This window comes from Limulus polyphemus, unplaced genomic scaffold, assembly GCF_000517525.1.
Source record: "Limulus polyphemus unplaced genomic scaffold, Limulus_polyphemus-2.1.2 Scaffold2260, whole genome shotgun sequence".
Classification (NCBI taxonomy): Eukaryota; Metazoa; Arthropoda; class Merostomata; order Xiphosura; family Limulidae; genus Limulus; species Limulus polyphemus.
In genome coordinates, this window is record NW_013667870.1 from 73,814 (window position 1) to 86,065 (window position 12,252).

General features: G+C 33.4%; 1 long non-coding RNA gene across 1 annotated transcript in view; it reads right to left on the minus strand.

Annotated features, from left to right (window-relative positions):
- Positions 1–10,800, minus strand: part of LOC111087530 — a 44,136-nt gene extending 33,336 nt beyond the window's left edge. Inside the window, exon 1 of the long non-coding RNA XR_002612203.1 lies at positions 10,387–10,800. This is a non-coding gene — a long non-coding RNA (uncharacterized LOC111087530). The remainder of the gene's footprint in view (positions 1–10,386) is intronic.
- Between the last annotated feature and the right edge of the window lie 1,452 nt (positions 10,801–12,252).

Consider the following 12,252-nt stretch of genomic DNA (forward strand, 5'->3'; position numbering starts at 1 on the left):
ATGCGTGGAAAAAATTACCTCATAAATATTTTTAATTACTTGTTATGAAGAGCTGAAGAGTTATCAGAGGGCTAATAAAATAAATAAAAGTCCATGCCAAATTATTCATAAAGATAACCAATATTGAACCAGTGTTTGTAACTTAAAAAACAAAAACAAAAAAACTTATTTTTCAAAGTCTCTTGCTGTGGCCCAGCGGCAAGTTTGGGGTCTTATAAAGTTCAAAATCGGATTTCAATATTCTGGGTTGGTAGACAATAAACGACCCATTGCGTAGCTTTGCGCTTAACAAACAAAATGTGTGTGTTACTAGTACCGAGTGTTCAACTCTAGCGATAACGTCCTCATGATTAGATATAGGTTGTACAATCACGTATAAGAACTAACGAGGGAAAGTAAATAATAATGCATTAATATATCAACCATACTGCATCTGTGTTGTTAGTATCTAGCAATAGTCAACAATTACTAGTTGCTAATCTGTAGTTAGACCTAGGTGGTCGTATAGGATAGTTGTATTAATATTGTAAAAGATTTATATCCTACCGACACAACTTTACAAGCAATATCTAACTGTAACTTTTTTTTGCCAAGTTATACATACTAAATGTTGTGTAACCTTGAAAGCAGTTTATCTGGCAAATCAAGAGTAGACGGAGCTTGTTCATATCCGAGATTTAAATAAAATTAGCTTTAAATTCCTGAACTAGTACTTATGTTAGAAACTCTGTAAACATACCGTTGTAGTTTTTTAAAAACTGTGCACATGCTGTTGTAGGGAATTTTAAGAAATTACGAGTGCAAACAAATAAGATTATCTAATAATATGCTAAGCACATTATGTCTACGATATCCAATGCCGACGAGACTTTTCATGCAATACCAGAGCTCATCAGGCCAGTTGGAACGCGACGACATAGTAGTGGTCTAGGTGCTATTCATATCATAATTTTAACGGACAACAATTATTATGGTGTGAACCAGATTAAGCAACCGAATTCTAGTTATTAATTTTAATTCATCTACAAACCAGAAATACGGTAAGTATTAATAACACAATATTATTTATTATTATTACTTTACTTGAATTAACTTTACTACTAGCAAACTAGTCTTCTTGATCTTGACGTCATAGGTCACGTGGGTACTTTTATTAAAGGAATATCATAATTAATTGGTAAGATCAACGGCATAAATACTAATAATTATAATAACAATAAAAAACTATTTGGAGGCAAATCCTGATATATCCTACAATAAAAATATACCAAAACGAACTACGAATTTGTAACTCAAAATGCGTCAAATTTGCACTCTGGCCTTCTGGCAGATTGTAATCTTTTATTTCTCATCATTTGATCTCAAAATATGGTTCTTAACGCATGCGTACAAATCATTATGTCTAAATGTTCACTTAAGCTAAAATAAAACATAATTCACTTTATTTCACAGTGCTCCAAGTCGGAGGAACAAACACTAGGCTAACATTACTAGTTATAATTTCAGACAACAGTTGTCTACATTAGGCTTTTCTCTCTCTCTCTCTCTTCAAGCCACTACTTTATTAATGATATTATGTTCTAGGACTCAAACCTTTCTGGCCTTACAATTAGTTTTTCTCCTCTTTTTTTTCTAAGAGAGGCTGCTTTTAGTTTTTGCTACTATTCATTATTTGTACAGAACTATATACAGGCAGACTTTAGAAAACGTTAGGTACACTTTCACAAGGCATCAAGTCTGTATTTTCTTTTGAAATTTAAGTATTTCTGCCTATCTTTGTTAATTAAATAAGTAGTACTGAATCATCCATCATTAAAATTAGTTCTAAATTCATACGAACTTTACCCAAAAAATTAATACTTTTTTAAATTACATAGTTTATTTACTCAATTCAATAATGATTTATAAAAACAAACTTATATTATTTATAATTTAAGTCATTTTACCCATCTCTGTTTCTAGTTTTAATTTAAGAACTTCTATGAAGTTCGTGCCTATCCATGTGCCAGAAGTGCTTGAATTCTAGAAACTTTATAAATTACATCTTTAAACAGGAAGTACGAAATTATTATTTCCTACTAGTAGTTCTCAAATTCTCACGTGTGATAAATACCCTTCCTGTAAATTCCGTAATTATACCCACTTTATAGAAATAGATACATAAAACAGTATATACAAAAAATCCATATCTATATACAACATATATACAGACATTTACATTCGCGTGAGTATTTCAATCAAACCCAAAAAATCAAATTTACCATCTCTATCTAACAACATGGTATAGAACCCAACCTTTTCCATGTCAGACATACATTTCTACATCAACTTGCCTTTAAAATAAGTAACAGGAAAAAATATTAGCCTTTCCGGTGACTACTAAGATATTTTATTTTCTTAGTACATATTTCATGCTAAATATACAAGCAAAATAAAACGTGCATGTACTAAATTAATACAGAATGCATTGCATTCAGATGCTTCCATCTTTACCACTGTACAGTCGGTCATTTAGTTATTATTCATACCAGCAAGCAATTATAATTTCATGATGTTTCTGAAGTTGGTGAAACACGGTTCATTCTAGAGTAATAAGTGATTGATGAAACATCATAATATTCTTCCACACTGTACTCTTAACTGGCCCACAACGGGATAACAGTAAGATCGTGTGATATAGCCAGATTTCAACTACTTTTTGTCTGTAGCCAAAGGAGGAACCAAAAATTTACATTTTCGTTATTTATTTTATTCTATTTGATGAACTATAAATCTGTCTCTACTAAATTATGTCTTACACCTTGGTTTCTGCCGAGAACTTTCAACCTGTCCATTAAACTTGGCAAAAAAAATGACACTAAACATTAGCTTACTTGTAAGTCACAAACTATGTAATCAAACAGCACACACATAATTTAACATGTGAAGAGTGACGAAAACACACTGAAAACTTCAAGATAATCTCGGAATAAACTGAGACACTTGTATACCTATTATTATTATTTAATATAAAGATGGTTATTAATCTTTCTCTAATAATTACACGCTTCACTTTCGCCATCTCTATGCACCTTACTGATTGTGTATATTGGTAGACAGATTGAAAGAGAGTTATTAATCTTTCTCTAATAATTGCACGCTTCACTTTCGCCATCTCTATGCACCTTTCTGATTGTGTATATTGGTAGACAGATTGAAAGAGGGTTATTAATCTTTCTCTAATAATTACACGCTTCACTTTCGCCATCTCTATGCACCTTACTGATTGTGTATATTGGTAGACAGATTGACAGGTGCAGACGTAAAATTTTTCGTATATTCTGTACAACCAGCTCTTTGATATAACAATAGGTTTGCGTTAATTATGTTACACATACAACACTTCGTTCAATTTGCCATGTAAAAAACTAAATTAAAACCCATCTTTGACATTAGGGCCATCACGAAATTTCTCACTATACGATGTCAGTTTCACTTTACGACGTATCTCTACTATAGGGTCACACAAAGACAGTTTTACTTTGCGGTTTAAAACATCATAAATATTGAAAAATCAACAGTTTTACGGCTCAGTGTTGGTTCGTGTCCTGGGAAATAATAATAAAAATACCGCCACGTAGCTTCTAAACTGTATTTAATGAAGAGATGCTTCGAGTAGTATACATTTTCTTTCTGAGGCGTTATGTAAGACCTTTTATCACTGTTCAACATCGTAAGATATTTTAGAATGAGCCAAAACTTTTTTCTTCTATATATCATACCTAATATAGTTACTAGATTTTTAATATATACCTTAAATTTATCAATACGTGCTTTTTGTGTTTTGTAGCTTCAGTGAAGAAATACCCTAAAGAAGCACTACATTCACTATCATTTTAGGTTTTAATTTTCACAATAAAGTACATAGGGAACCTTGGATTACTCGACAAGCAAAAACTTCAACCCTGAACGCCACCCGAAATTTCAAACTATTAGCGCTTAATAAAAGCCAAAAAAAAAAAAACAACAACTAGGAATTTAAGTATTCAGAGTGTACAGACCCTTGTTGGTGATTGTTAAGAGAACCAATATGGACAAAAATACCAGATTATCGGTCTAAACAAATCATTTCATTATCCAAAATAAAACACATGTAAGTAATATACCTACATCAGAACAAACAATCGGAACCAGCCATTGTATGTTTTTATATTAGTAAAGTTCTGCCAAAACGTATTTCTTTCAATTGAAACCATTATTTGAAACCATAAGTAAACCATTATAACTCAAATATGTAGAGGAGAGACCAAGAAAATTACTCTAAAAATATATTCTAAAAGCTTCTAAAGGCTTAATTATTAGTGATTTGTTTGTTCGTAGTTAAGCAAAAAGCTACACAATGGGCTCCGGCCACCACGGGTATGGAAACTCGGTTTCCAGCGTTGTAAGTCCGCAGACATACCGCTGTGTCACTAGGGAGCTTTTTAATTATCCCAATTCTGAAATTAAAACTCTAATACTGAAAACGCTGTTAGAGGATTTTTTAATGTCATAAACAACAAGATATCCTATTATATTAAGCTCAATTGCTGAGAAGGCTGATTAGGGCCATGATTTGGTAAAGAAACACTAGAAACCGATACCCGTGGTGGGCAGAGCACAGATAGCCCATTTGGTAAATTGAAATGCTGCAGAGCCACTCCAGTCTGCGGACTTATCACACTAGAAACCGATACCCGTGGTGGGCAGAGCACAGATAGCCCATTGCGTAGCTTTGTGCTTAATAACAAACAAACATCGAAGATAAATGCGGCAGAACCAAGAGTGATATTAGTTTTTCTTAACGGTTTTTAAGAGGTCCATCAAAGTCTCCATTTAACCCTCAAATTATAGACTTGTTTTTTATGTCAATGGCGACCAGTTGTGTCCACGTATTGAGTAATTCTACGTTCTGCCTGTTATGACACTTAGTGCCCACAAATGTACAAAAACTTGGGGTGGAATCACTCATTTTCTATGTAAAACACATAGGAAACCCCAGCAGTAAGGTTAACTGTAATTTTGATGGTATTTTGATTGAAATTTTGTGTGTGACTCACACCTTTGGCTCACACACAGTTTACAAAAAATGAGCTTTAAAAGCCGATGATTGGGGGGAGGGGGGATCGTTATCCATTGGTTAAATACGCTATAGCCCTCCATTGAAGTTATTTCCTAGTAAAAAGAGTCGAGTGTACAAAATTTATTCAGGGGAGTGTTCCTTTCACTATTCTAAGTTAATAAGTAATCAGTCATGTTTATTTTGCATATCAATTGCCCAGTGTCTTCTATATCTAATATTTATATAGCGTTCAGTCTTCATTTTTAAATTTTATTTTTAGGATCTGGAATAGGTTGTTAGGGCGCTCGTCTCGCAATCTTCTGGACACGCACTCGAATCTCGTCACAGAACATGCTCGCTCTCCTTTTCAGCCGTAGTGGTGTTATAATGTGACAGTCAATCTCACTTTTCGTTGGTAAAAGATCAGTGTAACAGTTGGCGGTGGGTGGTGTTGACTAGCCTACTCTCTAGTCTATCACTTCTAAATTGATGAGGCCCGGCATGGCCAGGTGGTTAGGGCGTTCGACTCGCAATCTGCCGGTCGCGGGTTCGAATCCCCGTCCTACCAAACATGCTCGCCCTTTCAGCCGTGGGGGCGTTGTAATGTGACGGTCAATCCCACTATCAGTTGGTAGAAGAGTAGCCCAACAGTTGACGGTGAGTGGTGATGACTAGTTGCCTTCCCTCTAGTCTTTCACTGCTAAATTAGGGACAGCTAGCGCAGCTAGCACTCGAGTAGCTTCGCGCGAAATTCAAAAACAAACAAACCAAATTGACGTCGGCTGGCGCAGATAGTCCTTGAGTAACTAACTAGCGTTGCGTGAAATTCAACAAACTTTTTGTTGTTGTTGTTTTCACGCCACTGTCCTCATTAAAAATTAATTAGATTTATTTGCCATCGATTGAATGTTGAAGCACTGAAAATTAAAATCAGTGTCTTTATAAGTTATATGTCCTGGAATGATTAAACAGCGAGCACAAACCCCAATATTTTAAAGACGAATCGTGTATTAAAAAACGTTATACAATCTGTTGGTCTCCACTTTTCAACGATCTAGTGTTTAGCAATACTGTATTCGTTATTCAAATACTTTAAGTTTACCAATGTTACACCAATAAGTTCCTCATTACTTGTAATAATACAACAGTAATTTTCATAGTTGTATTCCTCACCATTCTTTTTTGGTGTATTAATAGAATTAATTAACCACAAGTTTTGTTTCGGATATTCACGTAAAATTCGGTACACAATAAATACTTGCACTATACATTCGTAATTTTGAACCAAAAAATTACAGGAAAGGCACCTAGTCAACAGCACCCACCGTCAACTCCTATGCTACTCTGATCGAACAGGGAAATTTGACCATCATTTTTATAATACACCCACGGGCCTCCCAATAAAATGAGGAACGCGATTTTACGGCAAAGGAACGTGAACCTTCAACCCTGGTCTACAGGGTTCAACACGCTAACCACTGAGCTGTACGCCTTGCACCATGGTTTTGCTCTTTTCACAATTCGCTACACTGTTTTCTGAAACTAATGCAGTAGAATCCATTTTTATGATAAAAATACTTTGTAAAGTTCTATTTATTTAACAATCAAGAATAACACATTGCTTTTATTCCGTAAGTAACATACGCTACAAAAATAACCGATAAGTAAAAGGAGAAGAAAATAAGGCATTTCCTGTAGTGAGTTTCAACTTTTGGGATACATTGCCACACGTTAAGTTTAATATAAATCTAAGTAACATATGTTAAGACTAAGTTTGCCAAGGATGACCCATCAAGAGGCCTTCAACGGATTGCTTAGTGTGACCTGTCAAGACGACCTATCTGAGCGATTGTTGTTCGGGAATATGTACTAGAGGCTGCACAGAGGTACATAGGCGTATCTGTTTCCTCTCTAGAATCCAACGTCCCAAACCAAAAACACGTATTTATTGTAATGCAGGTCGATAACAAGATATATTTTTTATGAGAAAACACGTGAGACACTTGGTCAATACATAGCTGTGATTGGCCGTAAGAGACGCACGTGGATAGATGTTTTTTTTATGAGTTTTATGCAAAAAGAAAAAAAAGACTTATTGATCACACAGTAGAAAAATTTACATGACCTCGACAGACAGTTGTTAACAATTCACCTCCACCATCTTTATTCTAAGCGGCATAGTTAGCTCCATGCGAGTCCATAGTCATATGGACTTAGTACTTGAACTTTACAAAGAGCGTTGAAACGCTCGTGATACAGTCAGTCGAGTGTATGAAAACTTGTGGCCGAAGGTATTTCTTCGTAATGGTGTCTGAAGCCAGAGGCAATGCCACGTGCTTTAATTTCCCACCTCTGAGTTGTTTAGCAGTGCCCTTTCAATTTGCTAGGTTGTGTTCGAGGGCTTAGCAGCCGAGTTTGTTCGAAACCTAGCAGCCGTGCCCAAGATGCACATTTAAAACCCCGTAGGCGTCTCGTATCTAACAACAAGCAAGACATAAAGAGAGTCTACACGCGGTGTAAAGGCATGGAGTTAGTGCTGCAAGCTTTCCATTTTTCTCGCCAGGACAGCGTTCGAGCGAGCGCTCCAGATTCATCAGTGAATCGTCAATTTTCCTGACAGCAACTATCTGGCTGTCAACTATCGCAGTTTCAAATGTTCGAACAAATATACATCTGCAGTTATTCGAAAATAGGTTTGAGATTAGTAGTTATTTTTAACGTTATATTTCGATGTTGATGATGTAATACGGTAAGTATGAATAAGTTTCTTAAAACTGTTGTGTTGTAAAAAACAAAATCGGGGCAATTTGTATAAAACCCGATCATCATCGCTTTCAATGATTTTTCTCACCCGAAAATTGCTTCGCTTTTATTACACAGTAGCGGTTCCAAAATGATTGACGACAAAAAATATACACCACAGATTATTAATAAACTTCTATTATTACAGTAACCTCTATAAACTAATTATTTTTTTTCTAAAACTAACTAACAATTTTCACAAAAATTGACTTTAAAATTAAAGTAAGTGCCTACGGCTGAAAACATATGGATAGGTCTGTTTTTCAAATTTTGTGAAAATGGAAAGGAAGACAGACACTCTACATCACTACCTTGTTGGGTTTCTTCTACAATGATTTATGTCTAGTAACATAGTTTTCACGACAAAACTGTCGTTCCTTCTAATTAAAAATATAAACATTAACTTATCTTAACGTGTATTGTCTATGGTGTCATGCAACAAGTTTGAATACATTCGTCATACCCACTGACAAAAAGAAAAACAACACGATTTATTTCATAGGTAGACTACCCATGTTCTTTCACATTTTTATTTGCATGTGTTACAAAGTGGTGGTTTATGTTTTTTGTATGCATATTACCGAGTGAATGTTTCACGAAAACGATTGTTTCAAATGTTTTTGTGATTTGTATGCTAAAAACATAAAAATTTATCCTGATTCTAATAGCTTGTGTATGAAAAAAAAAAAAAAACATCTGGGGACTATCATGTATAAAAGTAACAAAGCATTTATGAAAATGCTAAGACAGATTTGTTTTCTTAAACGAAAATTATCAAATGTTAGTGAACGAAAAGTTTAATGATTCGTTTTTCAACACTGGTAAATCACTTTTGTTTTATTAGTAAAAACACAAAAAATAGCATACACATTTTTTTTTTGCTTAACAATAAATTCTGACTGTTTTGAAGAAAAAAGTACGATCTACTAACACGTACAAGAGCTGCTGAGAAAAGGTTAAAAATTCTTCGATTACCGCTTGCAACGGAATAACTAGACCATACAATATGTTTTTTTAGGCATAAAAGTGTTTACGGATCAGCGATTTCTGAAACTTTTAAAACAAACTAAAAACGAAATACAATAATTTGGATAAACCAAACTTTGTTCTATCCAATATACGTTCAATAAAATATGCAGTGCTTTTTACGTCAATATAAGAATTTCTGCGTTACTCTGTTTAACAAAAGTTGTAGAGAATATTCCTAAATATTTTGCTTAAAGATTCCAGGTATACATTATAACATGAAAAACATTGGAAGTAACTATTTCACTAAATATCCAGTAAAACCGAAAATATGGGATATTTAAATAGACATCAACAATAACAAAAAATCTTCTAACAAAAAAAAATCTAATTGCTAATTATAATGATTTAGACATGGTAAACTCCAGATACTTTTTTTTTCTCGTTTTATGTTACCTTTTACCTTAGCTAGGCTGTTGAGTAGGTAGGTAAAGTGTTCGACGTTATTTATTTGTTACTCTTTCCTTTGCGAACGCTAAGGCAAACATAAAATTACTTAGTGTGCATCTTGAACAAAAACATTCACAAAAAAGAGAAAATCAAACACTAAAATAAACATAACAAAGCTAGAGTTGCCATAAATATTTGAAATCTTACATTTTGTTTGTCCTAATCGATTTTCATAACCAACAACAACAAAAGGTGATTTTAAAGACGTTTTGTAATAAGGCATAAATTACGAAACATTTATATTGAGACGTAAGTAAAGAAAATTATTCTAAAAACTGTATTATTTTTCACAAGGCAATAGTAAATATCCATGCTGTTTTATTAAATAAATCTACCGTGAAATATTTAAGATATTGTAAACGATGTGGCTGCTGCTAATTTTTATAATCTATTCTTAATAGGACAGTTGTGTGTTCCAGAAAAAGGTGTTTCAACATACCGAAAAGCCTAACAAAATTATCATGCTTTCTCGTTGTTGACGTTTGCAACAGAACGAGCAACGATAATATTTTATCGAACATGGTTGATATTGGCGATACGTTATTTTGGTTATATATGTCGAAAATAAATCTGAGTATTAATATTATCTTTTACTAAAAACAAAACTAACTTTCTGTTTTATTTCTTTTTTTTTCTATTCACATTATTGAAACATTAATTTCTAAGCGATGCAATAATGAGTAGCATATAACGTTTTTATTTAAAACAATTTTGAAGGGGAACAATTATGCACTTTACGAAAACAACATTAAAAGTCTTTGTTAAAGTTGTTTGAATTAATTTAAGAGTAGTGGGTTTCGTATTTTAAGAAAAATTTTGTCTTTATATTTATACCTTCCTTTTATTTGCCAATTCACTTATTGCAACAACGTAAGTAATTATGGTGTTCAAACTAAGTAAAACCCTATTTTTTTTTTATTAAAACACTTTTAATCGGTTGTTTTTACATGAAATTGGCCTTAATGATAATGTGCATAATGTTTAATATAGTTAACACCCCAAAAGTCTTTTAATTAAGTGGTACTTACCAAGTTCAGGGTGGTTCTTTTGGTTCAACGTTTTAAATCATTCTTTGAACTATCCTTTCTTGAAAAAAACAGAAAAAAGTTCGTTCTTCCCGGTCAGTTCGTCATTCTAACCTAGAACTTGACCAACTCAATATGACTTTTGAATTGTTGTATCTTTTGCAATACTCAGTCAAAAATGGCCTCCAAACACTAGTTCCATTAATAATATGTTATTGTTCACTTATTTTTATTACATTTAGTTTCGTTAACATCAAATAACATCAGTGGTTGCATATAATTCTTGTATTATGTTCGTGTCGAAGGTCATACTATGTAATTTTGATACTTCAAGCTTAACAGAAACACGGCCATTATGGCGAGTTGGCAGTTAGCCAAGTGTATGTCTTGAAAACGTAAATGTGCAAGTGAGGCCGCTTTCGGGTATTTATGGCAGCCAATCAAGTTCGGTCTCTTCCCGCGCCTCATCTACAACACTGCGAACTCACAACGAAAGCTACAATATACGGTGCCACGGTTTTGAATATTTCGAAACTTGGAATGTGCTGATCCGAATGTGATTCAAAGACTAGCATCATGTAAAACAGTCTATTATACTAAATAAACTACATTTTGTTAGAATTTTTGTATTTTATTTTTTGTTGGATTGTGGTTTCTCGATTTGGTTAGATGAATTAAAAGGTAAGTAATTAATCTGAAAATACTACGTTAGTTGGTTAAATCCCGATTTGTTTTCGTGCTGCTGACTCGGGCTATCCAACATTTAGTAATAATATGATTTTATGCCTGTAATATTATTTTGAAATATCTAGATATGAAATGTTATTCCTGAGCGCTGTCTGAAAGCTAAGGATCGTGGGAAAAATCATTGTCTTTAACATAAACAAGTCAGTTTAGTCAAAATTTGTGCCTAAACTTAGCACTTACGTTTTCGTAACATTGAGAGTGGCACTAAATAATTTGGTTAATTCGAATGACATGGCTGATGACAGGGTACGCAGTCATCAAGGCTTATTTTCGTGTGTTACCAATTTTAAAAGAGTGGTGATATATATTTTTATGTAGGACTATTTACATATCTGTTCCCGTCGTAATCATTAACGTACGGCAAACATCTGCATGTCGTAGACTAGAGCAGCTCATTTAAATATTAGCCTATTTGTTGTTTATGTTCACTAGTACATGTAGAACGTATCGAAATTCACCAAAAAATATAGTTGTGGTATTTCAAGTAAAACTAAGGGCTGTCGAATTCATATTGGAAAAGTTGTTTAAAAATTTCTTGTAAACAATTCCAATATTTTCACCTTCGGGGACATCATGTTTTTATTGGTCGATTGACCATACCCTGAAGCTGAATGTAGAGACCTATGTAGAGCTGACCGTGAGGAAAAACTGGCTCATCTAAGTGCAACACCGACAGACAGACATCCTTTTTCCCAAAATATTATTAATATTACATTACGCAACATAGATGAGTTAGATGATTTTCATCAAACATAGAAAATTATTTTAATAGCAGTTAGAAATTTAAAATAATCTATTTTGTTTTAGAATTTTGACAATTTCTAAGAAATATTATTACATTGGTTGTTCAATACTGCGCGACTACGTGTTCGATAGACTTAACTATCTAATACCAGTTAATTTAAAGCGTATTATATATATATATCAGTAAATTTTATATTAGCAAATGGTGTGTAATTCATCCAGTCAAACCAAAATAAGCTTTTGGCTAGTTGAAGGTATACTGATCATTGTTGGTGAGTAAAATTTCCTGTTTTACAAGTCAGTATAATAAACTCTTAATTTGTTGTCTCTTACTAGCCAGATTTGTTCATTTTACCATAAACTACAATAAATATATTT